Source organism: Silurus meridionalis, chromosome 8 (genome assembly GCF_014805685.1).
Source record: "Silurus meridionalis isolate SWU-2019-XX chromosome 8, ASM1480568v1, whole genome shotgun sequence".
Classification (NCBI taxonomy): Eukaryota; Metazoa; Chordata; class Actinopteri; order Siluriformes; family Siluridae; genus Silurus; species Silurus meridionalis.
In genome coordinates this window covers 9,109,840-9,125,760 of record NC_060891.1, presented here as the reverse complement: position 1 = coordinate 9,125,760, position 15,921 = coordinate 9,109,840, and the positions used below count along the sequence as shown (strand labels likewise).

The 15,921-nt window shown below is 39.6% G+C and overlaps 1 protein-coding gene and 1 non-coding gene across 2 annotated transcripts in view; both read left to right on the top strand.

Annotated features, from left to right (window-relative positions):
- Positions 1 to 15,921, top strand: part of LOC124390066 (polyadenylate-binding protein 1-like 2) — a gene marked incomplete at its 3' end in the record, with an annotated part of 369,871 nt that overhangs the window by 244,074 nt on the left and 109,876 nt on the right. The gene's annotated exons all lie outside the window — the stretch shown is intronic.
- Positions 8,613 to 8,685, top strand: trnav-uac. The gene has a single exon. It is a non-coding gene; the product is annotated as a tRNA-Val (tRNA).

Sequence of the window (15,921 nt, the reverse complement as noted above, 5' to 3'; positions counted from 1 at the left end):
CCCGTATCCGAACAAAAAAAACAAACAATGTCGTAATATTAAATTTGAAAATAGAAATAAAATAAATAAATTGTCATAAAACATTGGAAACAAAGCACATTTTTAAAGGTTCCTACACACTCCCCCCACCAAGAAACCAGTATGTCCCCATGCTGGGTACCAAAATTACACACATTACTTAAACAGTAACCATTCATCTAACGACTACAAGACAAAAGAGTAGGTCTGTTGGTACATAAGTCACACAAAGCATTAGGATTACACCACCATACATGTGAACTATTGTAAACTCCAGGAACATTAAATAATTCTACAGGTGTTACATTAATACCACAATGTTGAGAACACACAGACTGTTGGTGTGGCACACCAAGCTTATCATAAGTAAACCTGGTATTAGGTTTTCTCTCCCTACTGGATCTACGTACTTCTGTAGGTACAATCTTTGGCAGAGATACACTATCATTTGCAATAGTAGTAGGAAGGGTACTCTCATGACTTTCCGTCAATGGATCATCAACAACCTCAGCATTACCACCTTCAACTATCTGAGCATCCGAGATTTCACTCTGAGGAGGAAATACTGGTACATCTGAAATAGTGTGAGAAACATTAGACTCTGAACCTTCTACACCACGTAGAGATGTTTCAGTATGTGTTACCTCTTTCAGCTGAGAAGGAATGTTATTCACATCTTCCACATAAAACCCAAACTCAGACTCAGAAGCTGAAGAAGTCAACTCTCTTGGAATAACATCAGCTACAAGGGGAACATTTCCTGATTCTGCAGCTTTCTGAGCAGTTTTAAACTTTTCCTTTGCTCTCCTACGTCTCAAAGCTCTTGGTGAAGCAGTGGGTCTGAGATCTACCTGAGGACTTAATCTGACCTCCTGTCCTAGCGGCAAAAGATGATTTTGGTGCATGATTTTAACTGGCCCATCACCATCAATAGGCTTCAGTCGATACACTGGGATACCATGCAACTGACTATCCACTACATAAGGTACAGCACTCCACCTGTCTGCAAGCTTATGCTTTCCCTTTAGACCAAGATTTCGAATCAGAACCCTGTCTCCCACAGTCAAGTTATGGTAACGGACTTTCTGATCATATCTTGCCTTGTTACTCTGATTCATCTTCTCAGCGGTAGCATGAGCCAACTGATAAGCTGCTTGTAGCTCCTGTTTCATTCTGGACACGTACTATGAATATGACGCAGGGGAAGTGTTATCAGCAGAAACACCAAACCAAACATCAACAGGTAACCGAGCTTCCCTGCCAAACATCAGAAAATAAGGTGAGAAACCAGTAGCGTCATTAGGAGTACAGTTATATGCATGTACCAGATGTGCTATGTGCTGGCTCCATTTACATTTTTGACTAGGCTCCAGTGTACCAAGCATATCTAACAGGGTCCTGTTGAACCTCTCGGGCTGAGGATCACCTTGTGGATGATAAGGTGAAGTTCTAGACTTTTTCACACCCAGCATATTCAACATGTCATGCATTAACTGGCTCTCATAAACCCTACCCTGGTCTGAATGTATTCGAGTGGGAAGACCGTAGTGTATAAAGTATTTCTCCCATAAAGTCTTTGCTACAGTAGGAGCTTTTTGATCTCTAGTAGGGAAAGCTTGAGCATAACGTGTGTAGTGATCAGTGACTACTAACACATTACACACATTTCGGGAGTCTGCCTCAATAGAAAGAAAATCAATGCACACAAGGTCCATAGGACCAGAACTCTGCATACGAGATAAAAGGGCAGCTCTCTGTGGCAGAGTTTTTCTCTTAATGCAGCGTTCACAGGTCTTACAGTACATCTCAACATCACGCTTCATATTTGGCCAATAGAATCGGTCACGAATTAAGCTGTAAGACTTCTCAAAGCCTAAATGTCCAGTCTCATCATGCAAAGATGTTAAAACCCTGCTGTGAAACTGATTTGGCAGCACAAGCTGTCGTTTTACCCTATGATCACTTTGATGAACGGTTCGGTACAAGATCCCTTTTTCTACTGATAACTTTTCCCATTCTCGTTTCAGCAGCTTCATTTTAGGGTTGGTGCTCTGAATACTACTGGCAGGCTTTTTGTAATGAATGGCTTGCCACACTTCTCCTAGTAGTACATCATCTCTCTGGGAAGTCTGAAGGTCACTCAGAGCTGGTGACTGGTCTACAGTTAATGCAGTAGCATGACAGTAAGCTTTCGGAACAGCAGACACATGAGCTCCTGCCTGTCGCACAGCACCTGAATAAGGAACATTTCCCGTTTTCCTGCCCTCAGACACAGCCTGACAAAGGGCTCTCACACCAGCCATAGGTATTTCCTGCCAATCATCCTCCGGACTTGGGCAAGTATGAGGTCTCCTGGATAATGCATCTGCATCAATGTTCTTTCGGCCAGGTCTGTATTTCAAGTTGAAATTGTAGGTGGTTAAGGCAGACAACCAGCGGTGACCAGTTGCATCAAGCTTTGCTGACTTCATGATGTATGTTAAGGGGTTGTTATCGGTTCTAATCTCAAACTGAACACCATAAAGATACTCATGCAGTCTATCCACGACTGCCCACTTCAGAGCTAGAAATTCCAGTTTGTGGGCTGGATAGTTTCTCTCCGAAGGGGAAAGGCTGCGGCTGATAAAAGCAACTGGGCGTAATCCTTCCTCATGTTCCTGATATAGAACTCCTCCAAGGCCATCTATGCTCGCATCCACGTGGAGAACATAAGACCTATTGGCATCCGCAAAAGCTAATACCGGGGCTTGAGTCAGACACTTTTTGAGAGTTTGGAATGCTGTATCACACTGAGCAGTCCAACGAGTCCCAAATGGTTCAGAAGATTTGTGACAGGGTTTGGTACTGGTCACAGGGAGATTATTTATTTTCTTCTTTGAATTACCTGAAAAGGATGAATAGCCCTGCAGTAATTCATTGAGAGGTCTGCACAGCTTTGAGAAATCCTTCACAAAGCGCCTGTAAATGATCTGAGTTCGGTCACTGTTTGGGGCTGAGGCCAAGATACAACAGCCTCAATCTTGGAAGGGTCAGTAGATATTCCATTCTGTGACACAATATGTCCTACATAGTTCACAGAGGTTCTGCCAAATTGACACTTATCAAGGGAGATCTTTAGTCCCTCTTCTCTCAACCTGTCCAAGACTTTTAACAGCCGCTCTTCATGCTCTTCGATTGTTCTCCCAAAAATGATTAAATCATCCAGGTACACTAAAACTTCCAGGAAATTCATATCTCCTACTGTCCGTTCCATGACCCGTTGAAAAGTGGCTGGTGCCCCACAGATGCCCTGCGGCATGCGCTCAAATTGATAGAAACCAACAGGACAGATGAAGGCAGTCTTTTCCTTATCAGGGGCGCTCATTGGTATCTGGTAGTATCCACTCCTCAAGTCAAGAACAGTGAACCATTTGCTCCCAGAAAGACTATGCAGAGCATCCTCAATACGGGGGACAGTGTACTGGTCCGGTGTGGTCCGTTGGTTGAGCGTCCGATAGTCCACGCACATTCTGACCTTTCCTGACTTTTTGCGCACCACTACTATAGGCGAAGCAAAGGGGCTGCGAGACTCAGTTATAATGCCAGCACTCTGCAATTCTTGTATGTGGAGCCGCACATCTTCAAAGTCTGCTGGTGCAAGGCGGCGTGATCTTTCTCTAAAAGGGCGCGAATCATTCAGCCTTATCTCATGAGTGGTACTTTTTGAGCATCCCACATCCGACTCATGTAGGGAAAACACATCTCGTCTCTGCATCATTTTCTCACACAAGGTCCGTTTTGCTTCTTCAGGCATTGGAGAATCGCCAAAATCAAAAGATGTAGGTGACAAGGTAGGTTGCTCTGGTGTTGATGTAGAGGCAAGATGTGGAACTAAGGACACTGGAAAAACATGAGCAAGGGGAGTTCCTCGCTTCACACATACATCCTTTGTAGAAACATTCTTAACTGTCACTGTGACCCGCCGGGTGGATACAACGGATGCAGAATGAAGTTCAGGCCTCACCTCTAGATCATCAGAACTGGTGTCATTAACAGCTGCTTTGTCTATAAGCACTAGAGACTCAGTCATTTGCCCAGGAAACTTAACTAACCCAGGAAGTTGCAAAACTTCATCTGGCTTCAGGACCACAGGGTTATGCTTCACAAACCAGACTGTTCCATGCTTATCTGGATCCTGTTGTGATGCGTTCGTTTGCTGAATGGACTCATAGGCTTCCCTAATTACTGGATGTACGGTCAGCACATTCAAGAACTTCTCACCAGCTTGCTTGCGACATGACTCAAACAGGTTTTTCACTAGGCTAGTGTTGGTTCCGACCAAAATGGCTACGCCATCTCGCTTTAGAGGATCAGGGCATACAATGACAAGTGTGTCTACCACTTGACGCACTCCAGCAACGCTTTCTGTGAATTCAAGTCTGAGGGGCAAGTATCCATCATACGGGTATTTATGAGAGCTTAGACCCCAGATCTCAAGATTTTTCACTGGCTGAATTTCTAGGTGTTTCAGGTAAGTATCATAAAAACTGCGGTAAAGGAGAGTAACCTGAGAACCGCTGTCAAGAAGAGCTTTTGTGTAGATTCCTTCTATCTGAACAGGAACTTCAGAGACAGGCCCTACTAAACCATTTGGCAGTTTTGGCTTACCAACATCAAGCATAACTGAACCATGAGCGGAACGTGTGTTATGAGGAGCCCGGTACCGTTCCTTCACTGAGCCCCTGACCAGTTTCCCTGCAGGCGCTGCATTTTGATCAGTTTTTGGTTCACCTTTCTGAGGTCTTCAGGTGCCTTACATTCTCGCTTTGTATGTCCATCTTCACCGCATTTGTAGCAAAAGACTGTTGGCACAGGTGGCTTAGGGGTCTTTGGGTTTTGGAAGTTGTCCCGGTTCACTCTGTCAGATAGGTGATGAGGCACTTTCGGAGAAACACAATCAGAAACCGAAGTCACGGTAGCCACATTCAATAGTTGACTAACCTGAGTAGATAACACTTTAACCTCTTTTCTCAAGTCTTGCAATTCAGATGGCACAGGCGAAGAAATAACAGTAGCAACAGAAGCTTTAACATCCACTCGAGCAGCTACCCAGTGTTCCTCCTCCCTCACTTCTTTCATCAACTGTGAAAAAGAAGGGGGATCTCGCAGTGTGTGAGTCATCCTTATTCGTAAGGCAACCATGTCATTGGTAAGAGCTCCCTTAATCAGCTGCTCCATTCTAACTTTATTTATGCCAGCTGCATCAATTCCACCCTTAAAGAAAGCTCTGTGAAGAAGTTTATCTAGCCTGTACAGGAAATCAGACAATATTTCTCCACTTTCTTAGTAGGTATGACGAAACTTAGCCATCAGATCAGGTCCACTCTCCGTGGTGCCATATGCAGTGTCAAGGACAGATAGATATTCGCTGGCAGTAGCGGATGGGTTACTCACTTTCAAGAATCTGACAATATCAGCAGCAGGGCCCCGCAAACTCTCAACAATGCGTTGTCTCTTAGCAGCCTCCGTACACTGCCATTCACTGATCATCTGGGCAGCTTGTTCCATCCAAACTTCATATTCTTCTTCACCTGGAGGGACAGGTCTTAAGCCAGAGAACAGTCTCAGTTTTCTATAACCCGGCCCATCGCTAGACACATGATTACAACGGTCCACTAATTTCCCAATAGCATCAACTAGACCTACACTAATGTCAGCTTTAGGAGGCGTACTTCCCATAACTATGGCCTTGACTTCCTCCATAGATTTCCCTTCCTCTTGTAAAAGAGTCATTAACTTAAGCTGAAAAGCATCACCCTCAGATGGAGCACCAGGTGCTAACAAACTGGCAACTACATGGACAGGCCAAGGCCCAGCCTCGTTCTCAACACCTATTTCAGGAGGTACAGTATCAGGGTCTAGATCAGTACTGGTTTCTACTAAAACAAACAGCGTCCTGCCAGTGACATAACCACGCCGACCACGTATTTTAGTACGACCAAAAACTTTCACAGTGTCTAACACTTTACCAACTGTCTCATTGCTAACATCCAAAGGTACATTACTCACCACAATGGCGTGCGAGAGATTAACACTTTCCTCTCGGCTCCACACAACAACCTGTGAGAGATCCATGCCTTAGCAGTTAGAGCTAGACTGCAGGTACAGTAAAGAATGCACAAAAATGAAAAGATTGCTTTTCACACAAAACAACAATGTTAAGAGAGAATAAAAACAAACAAACCGGTAAACAGGAAAGAAAATGATCCCAGCGGTGCCTCCAAATGTAACCCTGTTTTTAAACCCAAAAGGTTACAATTTTATATTTTTTACGTAACTCAGAAAACCTGGATTCCCGGCAGTTGAATGGTGAATTGGCCGGTAGTATTCTTCTCTTGTACACCAGTCTCTTATTTCAATAACGAACCCCAATGAATGAAACACCAGAGTACAAATTTAAATTAGCAAATTAACAACTTATTTATTTACCTTATTCTGGAGTTTTACTGTTTGTTTGCTGTAGCTGTAATTTAAAACAAAAAAAATATATATATGAAACTAGTAAACAGTGGAGGATGAAATATTTAGAAAATAAATTACTAGTATTGAAAATGGTATGAAAAGTACAATTAAAGACCTCAAAACAAAGAAATACAATAGAATATAACAGCACAAGTGCACAATATTACACAGTCTATCAGAAAACTCAGTTCTGTATGCAAAATATATGAACCAACAACTCAAGTCACATACACTATGTTTTCGTTGGGGCCCAGTTGGTGCACATTCACAGTGTGAAGAGTTAAAGAAGTACTCTTAAGCACAAACTTGGAAAAATCCTTACATCCAACCAAGGAAACCAAGATGAAACAGAAAAGCACCAACTCACGGTTAGCGTAATGAATAATTCCCTCAGCGTGGAGAGTCAGGTCGATCCGAGCACAGTGTAACCCTGAGATCTTTACAGCAGCGACAATGCAACACGTCCCGTCACAAAGTCCCGGGTCCAACTAGATCCCGTCTGCATGCACTGTTCACACGCGTGGCTAATGCGATGGCCGCTAGGCCTCGATTACACGTGATGACGGAGATGGTGTCTTGTTAACAGGCGGTGCCCATAAATAAACTTAAACGTTGAGAAAATCAAAGAAGGAAACCCGTATACAGTTACCGTACAATTTGGGCCGTAGTATTTTCAGGAATATACTCTGTCTCCTGTAGCACACACACACGCGCCCTGTGCGTTGCTCCTCTCTCCCGCGTTGTCACTCCCCTGACCTTTAACCTTTTGGTCAACAGTCATTGGACAACAATAAAACATTTACATTTAACAAATTAATTTTCTGAATATAAAACAAACCCGTATCCGAACAAAAAAACAAACAATGTCGTAATATTAAATTTGAAAATAGAAATAAAATAAATAAATTGTCATAAAACATTGGAAACAAAGCACATTTTTAAAGGTTCCTACATTAATATTAGGGCTGTCAATCAATTTAAATATTTAATCGCAACATAATCGCACATTTCGCACAGAGAGCACCCCCTGTCTGTTTACTTTATTTTACAAAAGCACAGCTTTACTTCTTGTTGTTTTCTGCCTGCTAATCCTTAGCTTGTAAACTAGTCTACATCTGTGGTGAGTGAGAGGCAGGACATTATTCACCAGTGGATTGAAAAAGACGCACAATGACAGGAAATGGTTTGGTCGGCTGAAATTGGTGCTCAGTGAAAATAAAAAATATTGACATTTAACCAAATCAATGGATTAAAACTAAAGTAACGAGCCGGTTTTGAAAATGTAAGAAGTAAAAATGACAGATATTTGTGTAAAAATGTAATGAGTGAAAGTAAAAAGTTGTCTGAAAAATATTCCAGATTCCATGGTGTAGCAGTCATCACGTCTGCTTTACACGCAGAAAGTCCTGGGTTTGAACCCCAGTGGAACCTTGCCCTTGAGTTGCTGATTCTACTTTTTTTTTTTTTTTTTTGCAGAATTGAGTAATAATTTGTGGGAATATCTTCGCTTTCTTAACATAACTGGTCACAAAAACATAAACCTCATTCAGGTTTGCCAGCTGCATGGTTCCACTGGGGGTTGAACTCAGGAGCTTCTGCATGTAAAGCAGATGTGATGACTACTACATAATGGAACCACACAGGCAACTAAACAGCATTAATGAGCAGAAATATCAATTCAGGCAAAATGTTTTTCCGATTGCAACTATCCAGTTTGGGAAACTTGTTCCCAATGTACCCTCAGCTTTCTCTTTTCAGTTGACAGGATTACAAGTGCTTTTCAAATACTGTAGTACATGATTAATTCATTAATATGAGGAAGATTAATCCTCATCATTGATCCTCATAGAGTGGCTAAGAGGAGCTACTTCCAAAAAGCTGGAAAATCAGTTTTCAGCCAATGACCCTGCTTTAGTGAAGAAAGGCCTGAGAGACATGGTGCAGTCATAAAAACCTGGAGCTTAACATGTTTGAAACAGTGGAGATGATTGTGTCAGCGCTGAACAGGGTAAGTTTAATTTATATTTTTCCAGTTACATTTTGAGAGATATGTTTCTATTTATGCACATTGGACATCAACCTTCTCAGCAGGAGGTTCCATAGTGTAGTGGTCATCACGTCTGCTTTACATGCAGAAGGTCCTGGGTTCGACCCCCAGTGGAGCCATGCCCTTGAGTCTCTGATTCTAATTTTAGAACGCTTTTCCTTCATTTCTGTTTCAACCACAATGCAGAAACATGCAAAACTGTTTATTTATTTCCAGGATTGAGTAGCAATTTGTGAGTAATATATAAACCTCACTCATGTTTGCAACCTGCATGGTTCCACTGGAAGATGTGACGACCACTACCCTATGGATCCACACAATCATCTGCACAGCATAAATGAGCAGAAATAATGATTCAGGCAATATGTTTTCCACATTGCAACTATACAGTTTTGGGAAACTTGTTCCCAATGTACCCTCAGCTTTCTGTTCTCAGTTGAGAGAATTACAAGTGCTTTTCAAATACTGTATGAGAGTGTGTGATCTGGAGTCTGTGCGGCGGCTGCTCTTCTCACTCTATTTATTCCAGCTCTTTTTTAAAGTCGTGTTACATCCTCGATGACTTCAAACTTTATCCTTTAAACTATTAATACAATTCTAAAATGAATTGTATTGATTTGTATGAATCATCTTGTACGAATTGTGTGGATGAATAATATTAATACATTTTTATCCACTCTATGGTGCTCGGTGGTCAGGAATAAAAACACACAGCAGACATTATGACGCGTCCACTGCAAAAAATATCCGTCGAAATAAAGAAATAAAAGCATGATTTAAGAAGAAACTCTACAGACTAGAAACAAGTCAAATGATTTGCCAGTGCAGTAAAATAATTACACTTGGTAAGATTTCTTGAAATAAGAAGTGATTAAAGCGATGCTGCAGCACTCGTGTGTCTGTTTTCTGAAGCAGCTTCTGCACCTGACGCACAGCACGAGGACTCGACTTCTTTGATGGACCCTTGTGAGGTCTGTTCTGAGTGGAATCCATCTTGAAAAACCTCTGTATGACCCTGACCACTGTACTGTAACTCAGTTTAAACACATTATTTGCATCTTTGACATTTTTTTTCAAACTACTGCTAAATGTTTGTTTACATTCACAATATTTATTATTGTTATATGCACAAGAATTTTGAACTTTATTCCACATGGATCGTGCAAGTAGTTAATAACATTCTTGTGTATGTTTCTATTTTCTTTATAGTGATTAATCTTTCATATAATAATATTGTATGGTGCTCCTTATATCAGTGGTTCCCAAACCCGGGGCCACAGATTGGCACCGGTCCGTGGGTCAATTGGTACCGGACCGCACAGAAAGAGTAAATGTGTAAATCTGCATGTAATAATAATAAAATTAATCATTTAAAAATAAAAAAGTATGTTTAAATGTAGACCTTTAGGTACTTAAGCACCCCAGTGCTACTGTATGTATATATATATATATATATATATATATATATATATATATATATATATATATATATATATATATATATAATTATAATTATAATTATAATCACAAACTGCTTTTATAAAATGAACATGAAATAAGGCTGTAATACTGCACTGTATTTAACGGTCTGAACCAGATTTATTCTAGTTTTAAACATATTGATAGTCATTTTTATATATTTTTGTTGTATTTTGATGTTTGATGTATTTAAAATATTTAGGCTGTAATATATATATATATTAATACAAAACAAATTAAAAATGTTGTTACCGAATGAATGTATCCAGGCTGAAGATCCACATATAGAACACAAGCAGAGAAAAGATGATGATGATGATCATGAATGTGTCTGTTCTCACTCATGTTTACATCACTGACTCCCTCTGTCTCATCCACGTTAACCCTAAACTTCTTACTGCCTTCTGCCTGCTGATTCTTATCTTCGTAAAAAGTGAGAGTGAGGACTTATAGACCAGCGGATTGAGAAAGATGTGTAGTAACAGGAAATTGGTTGTTTGGCTGTAATCGGCGCACAGTGAAAATAAAAAATATATATTTCACCAAATCAGTGGATTAAAACTAAAGTAACGAGCCGGTTTTAAAAATGTAAGATGTAAAAAGTACAGATATTTGTGTAAAAATTTTATGAGTAAAAGTAAAAAGTTGTCTGAAAAATAAATAGTGGAGTAAAGTACTGATACCAGAAAAATCTACTTAAGTACAGTAACGAAGTATTTGTACTCCGTTACTTCCCACCTCTGGTATTATGTAACAGAGATATCTACTGAAGTTAGCATGCTAAGCTAGCCCCGGTCCGTCCTCAGAGAGCATGGAGTCCCGCTGACATTCACTCGCTTTATACACAGTTTACAGCTGTTTTTATCTTATTTATGCCTGTAATATCGCTCTTCTCTCAGGAACAACAGAAAAGTTGTGAAGACGCCATGATATTTTATCCGCACTTTCCCTCTGTAATGTGCGCATGCGCACAGTAAGTGTTGCGTGTGTGTGTGTGTGTGTGTGTGTGAGAGAGAGAGAGAGAGAGCGAGAGAGACAGGGGTGACGTCACAGAAAGAGGGCGGAGCATCTCTCTGTGACGTCACAGTAGGGCAACCTGTATGTAGTCAGAATGCGTCTCTGTTTCTCATTTCCGAGGTTTGTGCATTTAAGTAAAGACACGTAAACATGGGGCTCTTCAGAACGTTTAGAGAAATTTTTCAAACCAGAAGAAAGAAGAAATCTGAGCAGATTGCTGAAATGAAGGAGAAGCTGGAACACATGGAGAAAGTAGAGAAAGACTTGGATGATTTTTCTCGTCTAATGATAGAGAAGATAACAGAAGAGAAAGAAGAGAAAGCCATTCTGCTTCAGACGGTGCACAAGCTGGAGGCTACTTTGGCTTCTGAGCGAAAGCAGCAGGAACAGGACATAACTGAGAGAAGCCAGAGCTGGGCGAGAGAACAAAAACAACTGGAGGAACGTGTTGCTCAGCTTGAGGCCACTTTGGAACAGTCCACCAAGAAGCTCAAGTCTTCCCTGGAAATCCATGAGGAACTGGAGAAAACTGTAGAATGTGAGCGAGAGAGCTGGGCGAGAGAACAAAAACAACTGGAGGAACATGTTGCTCAGCTTGAGGCCACTTTGGATCAGACCTCCATGGAGCTCCAGTCTTCCCTAAAAATCCTTGAGGAACTGGAGAAAACTGTAGAATGTGAGAGAGAGAGCTGGTTGAGAAAGAAAAAGAAACTGGAGGAACATGTTGCTCAGCTTGAGGTCAATTTGGAACAGACCACCATGGAGCTCCAGGATACTCAGAATCACTGTGAGAAAGTAAAAAATAGTGCAGAGCAGGAGAGAGATCATTTGATCAGAGACAAAGAGCGACTGGAGGAACGTGTTGCTCAGTTTGAGCCCACGTTGGATTTTAAAGAAAAAAGAGGACGAAGAGAAAACTAAACTTGACATAGAGGAGAGGAACAACTTACAGCTTCAGACCAACAGGGGGCTCCAGGATACCCAGAATCTCTGTGAGGAAGAAAAGAAGACTTCAGAGAATAAAACAGATCGTTATATGAGAGTCCGAGAGCGATGGGAGGAAATTGTTGCTCAGCTGAGACAAGAAAACATTCAAAAGAAAACGAGAAATAGAAAAAAAAGAAGAAGACAAGAGAAACAGAGAGTCTGAACATGCCTTTTTCCTCTTTCTGTTTCTCTTATGGCTATTTATGATAGTTTTACACTTATAGTCAATAGTATAAAGCTGAGTGTAAAGTTATTGTATCTTGTAGATCGTCTCATCTTTTAATTATTTTTTATTTCTGTCTTGTCAAATATACTGATTTTAATCTTTTACTACAGCGAGATGCAATAAACGCTATTAACATCATTTCAGATGAGCTTCTGCAGATGAGAGAAGTGATGAAAGAAATTGTATAATTATTAAAAGATGTAGTTAAACCATGATTTTGTCTTCCTTAAAAACGCCGTATGACCTCCTCATGGATTCTTCCACCTTGTTGACTCTTGTGAAGCAGGGGGCTGTGGCTCGGGGTCATAATGCTGAGGGGGATGGAGGTCAGGAGGGAGAGGGAAACTGGTCCTCAGTGCCACATTGTGCAAAACACCACACACCCTGATAATCTTGTACACTTTTTCCGGGTGGTATAGAAATCTTCCACCTGAGACATCCAGGGGATTTGATGTTATTCTGTATTCCATGCAGTCGGGCATCTCCTCCTCCTGCGCTCCCATACTGGAATGTGATGGTGAGACGCTGCTGATTACATATTTAGAGTGAATTTTTATTTAACATTTGAGTTGGATTTTATAAGAAGGTGTTTATGAAACAACTATCACTCAGTACCAACCCAAATAACCTGCAGGATTTCATTTTCATGATCACAAAACCTCAAACAAAACATCTACAGTACATACAGGATTCACGGCCATTTTTATATGTTACAGTAATTTTTATTATTTATATTACGAGTCTTTAACGACTCTGTGCATATGTTTAAAAATGACCATGTTACTGTATGAACAATGATACTAATTTTGTTCACGTATTACAAACACTTTATTAGGAACACCTATGTCCAAAAACTTACAACCATCAGGCTGAAATAGTCCACGCAGAAACAAAACAGAGTAAGAACAGGAGCTTTGAGGGTTGGGATTTGGACTGTAGTTTATGTTAACAGTCTGCTACACTGACTCAGGACTACAGTTTGTATCTGATCATCACTTCACCTCAACACCATTTAGCTGTAGTAAATGGACATTCAGTGAAACCCAGATGAGGACGGGTTTCCTCTTGAGTCTGGTTCCTCTCAAGGTTTCTTCCTTATGCCGTCTCGGGGAGTTTTTTCCCGCCGCAGTCGCCAACAGCTTGTTCAGCAGAGACAAACTTACACATAAAGAACATCATATTCATTTTTATCACCAAATTATCTGTGTAAAGCTGCTTCGAGACAATGTTCATTGCTAAAAGCGCAATACAAATAAAAATGAATTAAAAAATCTGGTTTTGTTGAAATAACAGGTTAACAGATGATAACTGGATAAATAACTAATGAATAAAAGCTCCATCCAGCAAATTAACATGCAAACTGTGGAAATACTTCATATAAACAGAATGTAGATTTACTGAAAGCATTTTAAATGAGATTCATTTGTCTGTTTTGTGTACATACAGGATTCAGGGCCATTTTTCTAGATTAATATTTGAAGGTAATTTTGTATTAAAATAATATTTTGCAGTGTGTTTGTGCTTCAAGTGCTTTGGGACTCAAGTCTCCAGCTGGTCATTCTAGTATCTCCTTGACAACCGCCAAACAAACAAACAGCAGCAAGAAGCAGCAGCGATTAGCAGCAACCAAGAAAAATTGTAGACTATTTAAAAAGTAAAAAGTAAATATCTAGTGACATTAGCATGGGTAACTAGCCGGCTAGCTAATCTTAGCTTTTATAGTTTAGCTTTTTATGTTCCAGTCAAATGTACCTAATAACTAGTATAGAATCTATTAGATACAATGAAGTGGATTAATTTAACCTATTTAGCCCATATTTTAATCAAACTCATGTAACCTGTTTACTCCAAGTATAATTAACATAATATACTAATAAATAGAGTAGAATAGGGTCAGACTGGGACTACAATTTTAATAATCCTTGCAGCCGTGGCATGTTTTATCTGTTGTGGAATTCCTTGCCATTGTTTAGACAATACTTACAGCTCCCAGTGTATAAAATTACAGGTGAGGAGTCTTCTACAGAAAACATCTCCACAGATATGGATCAAAACATCTATGTGGATTTGGATGGAGGGATTATGGCCCTAGTCAATCAGAAAAAAATGACTGTAACAAACGTTTCCTTATAACTAAAAGCACTAAACTCTTTCTACACTTCAATTGTGATTCTTTGATTATATGGTATAAATCATGTTGTTGTTGTGGGTATTTTATGCTGTGTGTACAGAAATAACCATTTTACAAAATTACTAGCAAAAAACTGTAAAAATACAGAATAGACTTTATGGTCAAAAGTACTTAAATTACAGGATATTACTGTTGATAAATAATTTTTTAACTTTATAAAAACAGATAAATTCTGTTAAATAACAGAAAAACAACCAACTGTCAGGTTAATCACCATAAATTTAAGGTTTTAATTAGTTATTTTATAAAACTGATCTGTCCATTTACATTAATTTACTGTAAAAGTATAGTCTTCCTCATGTACAATAACGATGAAATAAATCCAAAAAGCACATATTTGAAAATGATTTGTATATTTAATCTCTGTAAATTAAAATGCATTTACTGTGTAAATACAGATATCATTAATTACAATAATCAAAAATGTATAAAAATATACTCAATTCATAATACACAGAAAAATGTCTGTAGATACATTTTAATAGTTCATTTTCCAGACATATTACAGTTTAACATGTTTGGACAGTAAAGCAATGAGCTCCACTGTATATTCTGTACTTATAAAAGAAACCTGTAAATTCACAGTATTAATAATTGAACAGAAGCACTGTATGTCAAGTTAAATGAACAATCGAATTATAGAAAATAAGAGCATGCAAAAATATCTACATTAAATGGCAATTGCTGTACACCTTTATACATTTACAATGACATTTTATCCAAAGCAACATAACAAATCCAAGTTGCATGTTAAGTTAGTCTAACACAGTAGACACAGCAGTTTATATAAAAAATAAAATACAGTGACCTGCACTCTTTAGCTTGTTGAAGATCAGTCTCAGTGCCACAGGCTGGATTAGCTGCAGAGGCTTGGTAGAAGATTCTGGAAAGTCTGTTAAGAGAGCAATACAACAGTCCAGTTTGGAGAGAACAAAAGCTTGGACAGGGAGTTCTGTAGCATGGCCCAAAAGAAAGAGTCTGATCTTCATAATGTTGTACAGGGCAAATCTGCAGGATCGGGCCAGTGCAATTTATATATGCATCAATAATAACACCAAAGTTAGGTCAGCTGAAAACATGAGCAGTTCTGTGTTGGCAGGGTTGAGTTGATGATCATTCAACATACAGCAAGATATTTCTGTCCAGGAGGCAAAGATGAGAGCAGCAACTGTCGGGCAATCCAGCTGAAATGAGAGAGAGAGAGAGAGAGAGAGAGAGAGAGAGAGAGAGAGAAATATGAAAATGTTCATGTTTCTAAATGACAGACCCCATTGTCATGACTCACAAATGTTTGGGAACCCCGAGCAGATCCTGCAAAAATGTGCAATTTTAACAAAAGAGGGATCATACAATATGCATGTTATTTTATATTTAGTATTGTCCTGACTAAGATATTTGACATTAACAACGTTTCCATATGGTCCACAAGTCAAAACATGTCTAAAATTATTAAAA